The sequence below is a fragment of the Chiloscyllium plagiosum genome, unplaced genomic scaffold (assembly GCF_037043375.1).
Source record: "Chiloscyllium plagiosum isolate Xiang-an unplaced genomic scaffold, Cpla_swu_hap1 HiC_scaffold_31, whole genome shotgun sequence".
NCBI lineage: Eukaryota > Metazoa > Chordata > Chondrichthyes > Orectolobiformes > Hemiscylliidae > Chiloscyllium > Chiloscyllium plagiosum.
Window position 1 is genome coordinate 62,850,535 of NW_028270169.1, and position 14,869 is coordinate 62,865,403.

General features: G+C 40.8%; 1 protein-coding gene across 6 annotated transcripts in view; it reads right to left on the reverse strand.

The window, feature by feature from the left end:
* Window positions 1–14,869, reverse strand: part of LOC122564179 (protein CASP-like) — a 632,323-nt gene that overhangs the window by 338,473 nt on the left and 278,981 nt on the right. The gene's annotated exons all lie outside the window — the stretch shown is intronic.

Consider the following 14,869-nt stretch of genomic DNA (forward strand, 5'->3'; position numbering starts at 1 on the left):
ATTAATGTTTTAACTATTTGTAAATTTAACTTTGTAATCTCCTCCAAATCTACAACCTTTTGAGTTATTTGCACTCCCCTAATTCTGATGAATTCCCAGGCATAACCATCATCAGTGGTAGTGCGTTCAGTTGCTCAGTCCCAAACTCTGGAATTCATTTTGTGTACCTCTTCGTCTCACTTTCCTCCTTTAAGATGCTTCTTCAAACATATCCCCTGACTAGAATTTTGGGCATCTGATCCAATATCTCTTTTGCTCAATGTTTTATAACGCTTCAGTGAAGCACCGTAGGACATTTCACTATATTAAAGGCACTATACAAGTTGTTGTAGTACAAAACCTTTGCACTCCCAAGTTTCAGAGGAAAAAAAACTGTGTGCATTCAAATCAGATAATGTTATTGAATATTTACAAATATTCCTATGACGACAATGGCAAATGATAGTTTGCACGTAAGCATGAACAAATCCAATGGACATCCATGGCCCAACACTCAGAAACAAGAAGGGAAGAAAAGATATTCAAGTTCTGATCTTCAGAGCCACAAAGGATATTTAATCTTTTTTTTCCCCTTTGTACTACTACAGACCTCCCCCTCTCAGTATATACCTTCTCTTCTTTGTCATTGTTCTGAACTTGCTTAAAAACTGTTCAGCATTATTATCTCCCCAGTTCTGAAGAAAAATCTTCAAGCAGAATCAAATACACTATTTACTTTCTCCTCCCTGCTAGCTTGCTCAGTGTTTCCACCATTTTCTACTTCTTTGACAATATTATTGCTAAAGGACATTAGGGACAAACGTTGGCAAGCAGGCTCACAAACCAATTATATTATTGTTGCTTTATACCTCAATTCCATTTACCCATTGTTGCTTCCTATCCCAAAAATCTATCAATCTAAGTCAGGGAGTCTTTTTTTGCCATGTTAGTGTCTCAATTCTCCCAGGTTGGCCAGATATTATCAAAACTAAAAATAAAATTCCATCACCTAGTTGAAAATGATGCTGGTCATAATGGATTTCAGTAACATTAAGAAGCAAGAACATCAGCTAGTTCTTTTCCAAAAACAATTACTCAGCAGCAAATCAGCTGAACAGCTGTTGAAATCCCTAAGTAACCCAGCCACACAAAAACATTTCTTAAAAAAATTCATTAGCCGTTCTCTCGCTCTTCCTCCAATATGGCTTTACTGGTTTTCCAACCTGACCAAAAATCGTCCAACCAAAAATAACTGAAGCTGATCATCTCCTAGATCTGCAATTCACGCTGCCCCACACTAAGACTTCAATACTCAGACAGATAAGATTGACGTTTAGTACATTCAACAACGTAATAGGTTATTAAGAGAAACTCATACCAGTCAAATAAATGCCTTACCTAGTAAATGTTCTTTCACTGTCGGTTTAATCTTTTGCCAATTATAAGGCATTTTTGAAATGAGTAACTCATAAGCCTGACTAAAGGGATGCATAATGTAAATGCAAGACACCCAGTTCTTGCTTTCTGCCAGGAATCATGAAGAATTTACCAAACAACTTTCTAACAAACAGAAACAATAGAATAATGACTATGTTACTGGACCAGTAATCCAGAAAAGTGAACTAATAGTATGGAAACATGAGCTCATAAACCACATCATTTGATGAATATATAGCTATCAAATTGTTACATCTGGTTCACTAATTCCAGTCAGGAGACAAAATCTGCTGTCGTTACCCAGCCTAGCCTGAGTGTGAAATCAGAGTCACAGCAATCACTCTGAAAAGGCCTTGCAAGCTACTCAGTTGCACCAAAACAGAGTACCGTCCAGAAGGATGCCTACCAATACTTTAAGGCCAATAAAGTCCACATTACATGAAAGAAAATGAAAACCTCCTCTTTGCTGATTCTCAAATATTTTTTCAGGAGCCCATTTGCTTAGCATCGCAACCAAAAAAATTTCCATGATTTGGTGTTACCATATTTTTAGCCAACAGACAGTTCAGTGGTGCAGGGAATGTAGGAACATTTCATGGTGCTTTATGGTGGCATCAGTAATTACATTTTAATTAGATATAACCTTTTATCTAACAAACAACTTCATTTGTGTGTTAACCCTGAGAAAAATAAACTGTGAAAACAAAACAGCTGCATGCCTAAGCGGCATGAAAGTGACTATCACAGGAGAATGTATAGCTTGTAAAATGATGCCACATCTCTGATGGCTTAGTAGCCAAATATAGCACTACACTGAGGAGAAAGTGAGGACTGCAGATGCTGGAGATCAGAGCTGAAAATGTGTTGCTGGAAAAGCACAGCAGGTCAGGCAGCATCCATGGAGCAGGAGAATCGACGTTTCGGGCATGAGCCCTTCTTCAGGAATTCTTCAGGAATTTTATAACTTTAATCATTGAACCAGAATTTGAAGATTCCCTAAAAAATGATCATTACTTTTTATTGATACTTTTTATTGGGTAAAGCTTCATCAAGAATCTTTCAGACCTGAGACTGTAAAAACCTTAAGTACTTGCACTGAGAAGTTTCAAAGCAACCAGAAAACTGACACTAATTGAAACTGCTCCCACTCAATTCTTTAATGGAGTGAATAAAATATTCTAAACTGCTCTGCGTGGGCCAGAATAAATGAACAAAAGACTCTGTTTGACGTAATCACAGGACTGAATAACTCCCTGGTCTCAGAAGAAATATATCTCATCTCATACACAATGGAACAGTCTCAAAGTAATTCCAAGTATATTCTTTCTAGTTTAGTAAACATTTTATCATTAAGCAATAAAAGACAACATTTAATTCAAAAATTAATTGTAGCATTCTGCCTTAAGACAGAAAACATTCAATCACACTGCAATAAAGTGTTAATCTCAAAATTCAAACATTTGAGGGGGAGGAAAGTCCAAACCCTGTCATAGTATTCCATATAACTGAACCACAAACATCTTGAATAAAGATCTGATCGCTCTTCCCTTATAAGTAACACGACTGTAAAGATTTCTTCCTATAAACATTTTCTAGTCAGAACAGGCATTGAGATTGCAGGCACTTGCAAGACTTGTCAAACATTCATCCCCTAGTATTAATAACATTATTTTTTCACCATAATGCAGTCAAACGCATACTCTGTATTTCAGCATTTCGTGGTTGAAATTTATATTAAGATTCCATGATGCACAGCTAAAATGTACTTTTTTAAATAAAAAGCAGCTGAGGGACTGATAGACCTTTATACCTGATTGGTTAAGCCAGTTAAATCACTGGGACCAGTTTTCAGGTGTCTGTTTTTTGATGAATGTTAAAGAAACAGTGCGAGACAGATAGACTAACAGCATATCAGTAATGAGAGACTTTAGTTGACAACTGAGTGACCAGGAAAACAGAAATTGAGAACAGAACAAGAGCAGGGGATGGAAGAAAAGAACTAGGTAAATACTAGATCATGCATTCAAAAGAGTACTGTGGAGGAAGCTAAGTAGCAGAGAAGAATGGATGTAGATAATTGGATAGGGTCAGTACTTTGAGAAAGTGAGGACTGCAGATGCTGGAGTACCAGAGTTGAAAAATGTGGTGCTGGAAAAACACAGCAGGCTAGGCAGCATCTGAGGAGCAGGAGAATCGACGTTTCGGGCATAAGCCCTTCTTCAGGTCTTTGAAAAATACACTTACAATGCATACTCAACTGAGTGTTCATGTAGATTAGTGCTGTTTATTTTTATTTGTTCATCGAACATAGGCATCGATGAACAAGCCAGTATTTATTATCCATCCCTAATTGCCACTGGGTGCAGGAGTACAATCATAGAGATGTTAGGAAGGGAGCTCCAGTATATCAACTCAGTGATAGTGAAAGAACTAAGATATATTTTCAAGTCAGGATGGTATGTGGATTGGAGGGTATCTTGCATGGAGTGGTGATCGCATTCATCTGCTGCCTTAGTCCTCCTAGGTGGTAGGAAGTTTAACTTTGGAAGCTGTTGTTGAAGGAGAATTGGTGAGTTATTGCAGTCCATCTGGTGAACAATATACATTACCATCACTGTACTGGTGGTTAAGTAAGTGAATTCTAAATGAAGTGGATGGGGTGCCATTAAAGTTGACTCCTTATCCTAGATGGTGTCAAGCTTCTTGAGTGTTGTTGGAGCTGCACTCATTTAGGCAAATGGCTCGAATTCCTGACTTGTGCCTTGTAGATGATGGACAGGTAGTGGGAGACAGGTGGTGAGTTACTCAGAGCTGCATTTCCAGCCTCTGCCCTGCACTTTATTTACATGGCTGCACCAATTCAGTTTCTTCTCTAATATTAAATTCCTGGTGTTGACCGTAGGAGATTCAGGCATGATAATGCCACTGAAAGTCAAGGGGCTATACTTAATGGTTATCAGTCGAGGATAGCAGTAAAAGGAAAATCAGCAGAAAGTTTCCTTCCCATTTTTGATCTGTTTGTCAAAATTCACTGAAAATCAAGCCCTGTTATTCCCAAAGTTGTTATGAAGTTAAAGATGTTAAATTAAGTACAAAATTACCATTTTACTCAATTTTCAGTCACAGGTTGGTATACAGCAGGGTTCAGGGACCAGAAAAAACCAAATATGTCCAAATAAATGGTGCTGCCACAAAATCCCCTCTAGACTCAGCTCTTGCTAACACCATTGTTGGGTTCCATGAGAAACAAACCTGACGGAATGACACTTAACCTCCTATCCATTACATTTTTCTAACATTTGCAATATTTGAATCCACTGGTGCATAGACAAGTCTCTTACACACCTTAATAGGTTACACCCTGTATCTAAATTCACCTTTGAAATGGAACACTCAGATCTGCTCACTTCCATTGATATGCTAGTTGAGAGATCTGCCAGAGGTCTCACGAATGGCATACTCCAAAGCTACCTTCATTCGTCTTCGTGATTCCTACACTTTCATACACTATAAGACTGCCCTTATTGGCAAGGTCATAATTAGAGTCTAAGCTACTTGCTCACCATGCAAGCAGATACTAAAGTTAGGATAATCAAAGCAATCCTGCAAGCCAGTAGCTACCCTGATCAGAACTTTTCATTTATTCATGGAATTTGGGCATTGCTTGCTGAGCCTGCATTTGTTATCCTTGAAAGCTGTCATGAGCTGCCTTCTTGAATTATTGCAGTCCATTTGTACAGCCACATAACCTTTCCCCACAGGATCAAGGGCTGACTTTATTGTTGTCATTTCTGGCGCTTGGTTCCCTTGTTTGGGACTTTTTAGCACTCGATATAACCGAAGGGCATTTCAGGCCATTTCAGAGGGCCGTTTTGAGTGAACTACATTGTTGTGGAGTCACCTCGGCCAGACCAGGTTAGGATATCAATTTACCTTCTCTAGCTCAAAAGGAGATTAATAAACCAGGTGGGTTTTTAATACAATCATCAATGGTTTCACAGTCATCACTAAACATTTAATTTCAGACATTTCATTGAATTCAAATTCCACCATCTGCCATGGTGATACTCAAAGCCAGTTTCCAAAACATTACCTGGCTTTCTAGATTACCAGTCCAGCAACAACAACACTACACCATCACCTCCCCCTTTCTCAATATGTAACAGGCAAAAGCATGAACGAGCCCAAGGCCTTTAGACCTGAGATATGTCAGAAATGCCAGATTACCATGGTAGAGCAAGGTATTTCAAACAATTTGAGCAACAGGTGAAGCTAGCTATTCCACATGCTTCTTTACAGCAGCAACATGACTGATGCTTGCCACTAACAGGAACCTGTCATTTAACTAAAAGATATTCTGCCCTCCAAGCGAATAAATAACATGTATACGAATTTGAGTGCCAGCATGATAGTAGGCATTTAAAGTGTATGTTTCAAAGACGTGTGGGCTGTATATAAAAAAAAGTTGCTTCAGCTGATCACAACAGGCAAAGTACTGACCCTACCCAATCAACCCATGCTTGCAAAACTCAAAACTGTACGTCCAATATCAGATACAATTTTTAAGTTAGGCAACATTTGCTAAATAATCATGATGAGAAAAAAATATTCCAAAAAACAATTGAATAAGTTGGGCTCTCTTGTATATATTGGCTACTACATATATTGATATACAGAGCCCTATCTATTGCACTTAGAAAGAAAATGTAGGAGAAAGTGAGGACTGCAGATGCTGGAGATCAGAGCTGAAAAATGTGTTGCTGGAAAAGCGCAGCAGGTCAGGCAGCATCCAAGGAGCAGGAGAATCAACATTTCGGGCATGAGCCCTTCTTCAGGAATCAGGAAGGTGTGCCAAGCAGGCTAAGATAAAAGGTAGGAAGGAGGGACTTGGGGGAGGGGCGTTAGGAATGCGATAAGTGGAAGGAGGTTAAGGTGAGGGTGATATGCCGGAGAGGGAGTGGGGGCAGAGAGGTCGGGAAGAAGATTGCAGGTCAAGAAGGCGGTGCTGAGTCTGAGGGTTGGTACTGAGATAAGGTGGGGGGAGGGGAAATGAGGAAGCTGGAGAAATCTGCATTCATCCCTTGTGGTTGGAGGGTTCCTAGGCGGAAGATGAGACGCTCTTCCTCCAAGCGTCGTGTTGCCATGGTCTGGCAATGGAGGAGGCCAAGGACCTGCATGTCCTTGACGGAGTGGGAGGGGGAGTTACAATGTTCAGCCACGGGGCGGTTGGATTGGTTGGTGCGGGTGTCCCAGAGGTGTTCTCTGAAACGTTCTGCACAGTTATCTATGTCGACCGAACAAAATTACACAAGGCATTTTCTCATTCATGTCTCAAGGCAATGCCTTAATCATACAGAGTCAACCTGCCCAGTTTAAATTTAAGCAAAGCGTAGCAGTTAACTGTCAACCATCGTCGAGCTAGTGCATTCTCCATGGCAATGTCTTTACTAACCACAGTCTATATGCCAACTAAGCAAACTAGACAGCTCTGGCAAAAGTATCAGCCCAGGTTTTCTGGGAGAGATTGCAGACTGCAGAAGAAAAATATTAATGGAAGTAATAAAAGTCTCAAAAGACAAGTCAACTGATAAACAAAACCCATGTTATGAGCTACATTTTTGTAAATACTTTGTTTGGGAAAAAAAATTCAGTTGTTAAGAAAAAAAGTCTCATGAAAATTATTTCACTGACTAAAATCTAACAAAATAAATATTGATATGTACAAATCCCCTCCAGCATACTCACTGAAAGAGTGTAAGGTATGAGGTATACTTAACAAAGTCCTACTACAGATAGCCAGAACATTGTTGCATAGGATGTTAACAGTTTCAGAAAGAAGTTTCTCATACCTGTTATGGACTAGGCCAGACCGCTCAAAACATTCTTAAGCAGGCAGCCCCAGACCATAACTTTGCAATTTGTTTTGATAAGTGTACAGTGAAAATAGCTAGGCTGATGACAAGATTTTCAAACAGACAAAAATTTGTTCACAAAGTACACAATCAAACACAAAACCAGAATAAAGAAGCCTAAAGAACTCAGCCTATCCAACTACACTTAATTATGCTGTTCTGAATATACACAACAGTCCCAATAAGCAAACTCTCTTTAAAACCCAGTGTAAATGGAACACATGCTTACAGGTTGAAGTTGAAGGGCAGAAAAGAGAGAAAGTTTCCACACACCTCCCTGTTGAACTTCCCAGTTCAAGAATGAACTAAACTGCTCAGCCAGCTAATGAGCTGACCACTCCCCTTTCATTATACAGGTCACTTCTAAAACATGACCACTTTGACCTGAAGTCTCATCTGTTTACATATAAACAAAAGGCCTCTCAAAATCCTTTTCAACTCTGTATAAATATGCAAACATGCACAAACACATGCAAATTCAGGCCACGGTACACCCACCACCGAACACCTCCGTATCTCATTCGAGTCTCGATAACACATCGGCAATCACATCTTCGCTACCTGCCACATGCACAACTGTCAAATTGCCACTCAATCTCCATTTAAACAGTCTGGCACTTTTGTCCTTAAATTTTTCCACAAATGTCAACCGGTTGTTATCAGTGTATATGATTGTCTCAGTTGCATTGCTGTAATATAAACATTTGGTTTTAATGCCAATACCAAGCTTAAAGTCGCTTTCTCCACCGTTGAATATTTCTGTTGATGAACGTTCAACTTCCTGGAAAAATACCAGATGGGTTTTTCTATCCCTTCGTTATCCTTCTGCAGTAGCACCACACCGACACCCACATCACTGGCATCGATAGCCATCTTGAAAGGCTTCATGTAATCAGGTGTGGCTAATACTGGGGCAGTGGTTTTTAACACGGTTTTTAGGCTGTCAAATGCCTTTTGACAGTCTGCTGTCCACTGAAACTTCTTGCCCTTTTTTAAAAATCCGGTGAGAGCTAAAGTTCGGCACAAACTTGCAATAAAATCCACACAACCCAGGAACCGTAGTACTGCTTTTTTCATCAACCATATGGGAAATTCCCCAATTACTTTCACTCTTGCATCGTGTGGGGCCATTTGTCCATGTCCAATAAATGGCTCAGGAAGGTGACTTAGTCCTCAAGTTCACTTTCCTGCCCTTTTCCTGTAACCCTGTAAGGGATAGTGGGCAGCACGGTGGCACAGTGGTTAGCACTGCTGCCTCACAGCGCCAGAGACCCGGGTTCAATTCCCGCCTCAGGCGACTGACTGTGTGGAGTTTGCACGTTCTCCCCGTGTCTGCGTGGGTTTCCTCCGGGTGCTCCGGTTTCCTCCCACAGTACAAAGATGTGCAGGTCAGGTGAATTGGCCATGCTAAATTGCCGTAGTGTTAGGTGAAGGGTTAAATGTAGGTGAATGGGTCTGGGTGGGTTGCGCTTCGGCGGGTCGGTGTGGACTTGTTGGGCCGAAGGGCCTGTTTCCCCACTGTAAGTAATCTAATCTAATTTAATCTAAACCCGTAACTCCTTTACTGATTAAAGATCAGCCTAATGTAGACTTTAACAAATTCACTTTTAGCTCGGTTTACTACCAAGCTTGCCTTCCGGAAGTCGATCGAACAAGTCCAATAAGTGCTGTAAATGCTCCTTCCATGAGTGACTAAAAATCAACAGGTCATCAATCTACACCACAAAGTTGGGTAATCTGGCAATGACTTTATTAGTCAGTCTCTGAAATGTGGCTGGTGCGTTTTTCACACCAAATGGCATGACTTTGAACATTTGACATTACGAAAGCCGAAATCGACTTTGCTCTCTGTGATAGAGGTACTTGCCTGTGGCCTCTGAGCAAGTCCAACTTAGAAATGTAAATTGCTTGTCCCACTTTTTCGACACAGTCCTCTGAAGTGGAATTGGATATGCATCAGTCTCTGTAACGACATTGACTTTGCGATAGTCCACACATAACCGTTGGGTACCATCTGGCTTTGGCACCATGTCTGTGGGTGAGCTTCAGTCACTGTAACTCTGTTCGATTATGCCATCTTGGAACATGCGCTCTATTTCTTTCTGAACCTGTGCCAACTTTAAAGGGTTATGCCTATAAGGATGTTGCTTAATTGGAACAGCATCTCCTGTCTCTACATCATGCATAATTAGGTTTGTATTTCCCATTTCATTTCCGCATATCTCCCCATGTCAGAGTAATATCTCTTTCAGTTCATTTTGAGTTTCTTGTGGAAGGTAACTCAATTATTTATCCCAATTTTTGACAACTTCCTCATTGTCCAATTTGATTTGAGGATTGCCCAATTCAGAATCCTCTGAACTTGGTTCTTCCTTCTGTGCTGTAAATCATTAATACGTTCTCCTCTTGCTTTCCTTCCCTATCAAAATACCTTTTGAGCATATTCACTTGACACACACTGAGATTTCTTCCTGTCTGGAGTCCTTATCAAGTAGTTCACCTCACTCAGTTTCCTCTCGATTTGATAAAGTCCACTAAACCTTGCTTTTAAAGGCTCACCTGTTACTGGAAGTAACACCAACACCTTATCCCCAATTATAAAATAGCGAATTTGTGATTTCTTATCCGCTTCCTGTTTCATTGTATGCTGTGATACATTTAAATGCTGTTTGGTCAACTCTTCAGCCCTATTTAATCTTCCTGTAAAATTTGACACACAGTCCAAATGGGTGGTCTCTGAATTCTGACTTATTAATTTCTCCTTCGTCAATTTTAACAGTCCTCTTACTTCATGCCCAAACATTAATTCCAATGGACTGAATTTAGTCGATTCATTTGGTGCATCTCTGATCACAAAAAGTACAAACAGAATTCCCTTATTCCAATCATCTGGATAATCCTGACCATAAGCCCTACACATGGTCTTTCATGTTTGATGCCATCTCTCTAGTGCTCCCTGCAATTCTAGATGATACGCAGTAGATTTGAATTGTTTTATTCCCAAGTTATCCATAAACTCCTTGAAGAATTTGGATGTGAAGTTTGATCCTTGATCTGACTGGATCTCTACTGGCAGTCCATATCTAGTAAAAATGTTAAGTAATTCTTCTACAACCCTTTTAGTTGTGATGTTCCGTAATGGGAGTGCCTCTGGAAATCAAGTCGACACATCCATTATTGTTAATAAATACTTATTCCCACTTTTTGTTTGAGGTAGGGGACCTACGCAATCTATCAAGTCTCTTGGGAAAGGTTTCTCACATTAAAGGTGCCGGTTTTATTACTGCCTGTGGTTTTCCGATTAGCTGACATATATGACACATCTGGCAAACTTCAACTACATCTCTGTGTAGTCCAGGCCAATAAAAATGCCTTTGAATTTTAGCCTGTATTTTCCTCACCCCTAAATGACCTCCAAGTGGTAGCTCATGCGCCACTCGCAGCACCCTCTACCCTATTGGCAAAATAATTTGATGAATCTCTGTCCATTTCTTATCTGCTTGAATGTATGATGGTCATCATTTCCTCATTAAGACATCATTTGTTAAATAATAACACACAAGAATGCATTCACTTTCTTTCTTTGTAAATGCCTTTTGATGTAACTGTTTTAACTCTTCATCTTTCTGCTGTAATTCAATCATCTTCATAGAGTTAAAGGTACTATTTGCTCCTTCTCTGTGCCACTTATCTGATCAAAGGAGGTCTTGGATAACACTATGTCAGTTTCCATATTTGTGCCTTCTGATCTCTCCTGCTTCAGCTTGTGTCTCTGTGATCTTGTGACCACACAATCTGGGAAAATTCCTGGATAAACATTCTCCATGTCTTCAGTTGCCTGTGTCTCCACTGGCTCTTCAACTAATGTAGGCAGCACACCTACCAGTGAATCAGCTGTATCATTTACAAATACAAATTGTATTCCTGGAGCTGAGAGTTTGTCCAGTAGTCCTATCACAAATGCTCTACTATTTTCTGGACTCTCTAGCCTCACTTTACATAATAGTCCCTCAGGAGGACATAGTTCCTCATCCTTCAGCATTACAGACTGAGAGGATCCTCTGTCCCTTAATATTATAACCTCCTTACCTACTGCTCCTGGCCTATGTGAATAAACTTTACCCTTGTATGTATTTTTTTGTAAGCAGATCTGGCACTTCCTCCTTAATCAACCTCTGATCATCTTGTACACTCTGAGGCAGTTGTCTAACTTTTCGTGCTTTTTTGTTACTAGTCCAACAAAACATCCAGGATTGTCTGGTTTTCCTACATCTGGCTTTCTCCTAGCCCACCAACACTGATTTTGTGTGGCCCACTTTATTACAATGAAAACATTGTTAATTTCTTTGACCCCCTCAAGGGTTTCATTTTTATTCTGTGCTAAGTTATACTTATTCCCTGAGATCTACCTTTCCCTTTCCATGTTAGGATTTCTCATGCCTCAGTTTCTGTCCTTCATGGACTGAAATTGATTCTGGAAGCCAACCCATGTTTTATGGGCCAGCGCATAATCATCAGCTGCTAACCTTGCTGTTTTAACTCTCTGCTCTTCCACATGGTTAAGAAAAAGAAGAAAGCGTATGTCAGGTATAGACAGGATAGATCGAGTGAATCCTTAGAGGAGTATAAAGGTAGTAGGAGTATACTGAGGAGCGAAATCAGGAGAGCAAAAACGGGACATAAGACACCTTTGGCAAACACAGTTAAGGAGAATCCAAAGGGATTTTACAAATACATTAAGGACAAAGGTAACTAGGGAGAGAATAGGGCCCCTCAAAGATCAGCAAGGTGACCTTTGTGTGGAGCCACAAAAAATGGGGGATACTAAACGAGTATTTTGCATCAGTGTTTACTGAGGAAAAGGACATGGAAGATACAGAATGTAGGGAAATGGTGACATCTTGAAAAATATCCATATTACAGAGGAGAAAGAGCTGGATGTCTTGAAATGCATAAAAGTGGATAAATCCCCAGGAATTGATCAGGTGTACTCTAGAACTCTGTGGGAAGCTAGAGAAGTGATTGCTGGGTCTCTTACTGAAATATTTTGTATCATCGATAGTCACAGGTAAGATGCCGGAAGACTGGAGGTTGGCTAACGTGGTGCCACTGTTTAAGAAGGGTGGTAAGGACAAGTCAGGGAACTATAGACCAGTGAGCCTGACCTCGGTGGTGGGCAAGTTGTTGGGAGGGAATCCTGAGGGACAGGATGTACATATATTTGGAAAGGCAAGGACTGATTAAGAAGGGCTTATCCCCGAAACGTCGATTCTCCTGTTCCTTGGATGCTGCCTGACCTGCTGCGCTTTTCCAGCAACACATTTTCAGCTCTGATTAGGGATAGTCAACATGGCTTTGTGCATGGGAAATCATCTCTCATAAACTTGATGGGAGTTTTTTGAAAAAGAAACAAAGAGGATTGATGAGGGTAGAGCGGTGGACATGATCTATATGGACTTCAGTAAGGCATTCGACAAGTTTCCCCACGGGAGGCTGGTTAGCAAGGTTAGATCTTACGGAATAAAGGGAGAACTAGCCATTTCGATACAGAACTGGCTCAGAGGTAGAGGACAGAGGGTGGTGGTGGAGGGTTGTATTTCAGACTGGAGGCCTGTGACCAGTGGAGTGCCACAAGGATCGGTGCTGGGTCTACTACTTCTCATCATTTATATAAATGATTTGGATGTGAGCATAGGAGGGATAATTAGTAAGTTTGCAGATGACACCAAAATTAAGGTGTAGTGGACAGCAATGAAGGTTACCTCAGATTTCAACAGGATCTTGATCAGATGGGCCAGTGGACTGAGAAGTGGGAAACGGAGTTTAATTCAGATAAATGCGACGTGCTGCATTTTGGAAAAGCAAAACTTAGCTGGACTTACACACTTAATGGTAAGGTTCTAGGGAGTGTTGCTGAACAAAGAGACCTCGGAGTGCAGATTCAAACTCCTTGAAAGTGGAGTCACAGGTAGACAGGATAGTGAAGGCGGCACATGGTATGCTTTCTTTATTGTTCAGAGTATTGAGTATAGGAGTCATGTTGCAGCTGTACAAGACATTGGTTAGGCTACTGTTGGAATATCGCGTGCAATTCTGGTCTCCTTCCTATTGGAAAGATGTTGTGAAACTTGAAAGGGTTCAGAAAAGATTTACAAGGATGTTACCAGGGTTGGAGGATTTGAGCTATAGGCTGAGGCTGTTTTCCCTGGAGTGTCGGAGGCTGAGGGGTGACCTTATAGAGGTTTACAAAATCATGAGAGGCATAGAACATAGAACATAGAACAATACAGCACAGAACAGGCCCTTCGGCCCACGATGTTGTGCCGAACATTTGTCCTAGCTTAAGCACCCATCCATGCATGGATCGGATAAATAGACAAAGTCTTTTCCCTGGGGTGGGGGAGTCCAGAACTGGAGGGCATAGGTTTAGGGTGAGAGAGGAAGATATAAAAGGGGCCTAAGGGTGGTACGTGTATGGAATAAGCTTCCAGAGGAAGTGGTGGAGGCTAGTACAATTGCAACATTTAAAAGGCTGGGTATATGAATAGGAAAAGTTTGGAGGGATATAGACCGGGTGCTGGCAGGTGGGACTAGATTGGATTGGGATATCTGGTCGGCATGGATGGGTTGAACTGAAGGGTCTGTTTCTGTGTTTTACAGCTCTATGACTTTATGAGTTTGCAATACTTCAGGCAGTGAATTTTTGAATTCCTCCAAAATAACTACCTCTATTAGGGCATCAGAGGCTTGCCTGACATTTAAAGCTCTTATCCCTCTATCGAAATTATTCTGTTTCATCCTTTCAAACTCAATATAGGTTTGACCTGGGTCCCTCCTTAGATTCCTGAAAGGTTGTCTATAGGCTTCTGGTACAAGCTCATATGCACATACAATGGCTTTTTTCACCTCCTCATACTCCCCAGGTACCTCGTCTGATAGGGATGCAAATACGTCACTAACTCTACCTACAAGTTTCGTTTGGATCAACAAAACCCACATTGCATTTGTTTAGCCACCTTTTCAAATGAGATGAAAAAGGCTTCCATATCCTTCTCATCAAATTTAGGCAATGTTTGAACATACTTTAACAGCTTCTCACTAGGCATCTGACTACCGGGGGCTTGATCCTCCTCACTAAGCCTACCCTCAGCCTTTATCTCCAGCCTTTAAAGTGGACTTTCCTTTTTTAAGTGTCAGTTTTTGAAGTTCAAAAGCTCTCTCATTTTCACTCTCTTCTGCTGCTCTTTTTCCCTCTCTTTTAATCGTAACTCAAACGGTTTCATTTCTGCTGCCCTTTCCTCATCTCTCGCCTCAAACTCAAGCTGCTTTATTTGCAATTGAATTCTTGCCATCTCTGTAGATTCTGATGGTTTCTCCAGCAAGTTTAAATGCTGAGCTACTGCTGTAATTATCTCTACTTTCCTCACAGAAGCAGGCAGGTCCAAACCCAGCTGGTCTGCTAAGTCCTGCAGCTTGGTCTTAGTCACTTTTTGCAAAATTTCCAAAGTGACCACATCTACATCCAGAAAACGTTTGGCGAC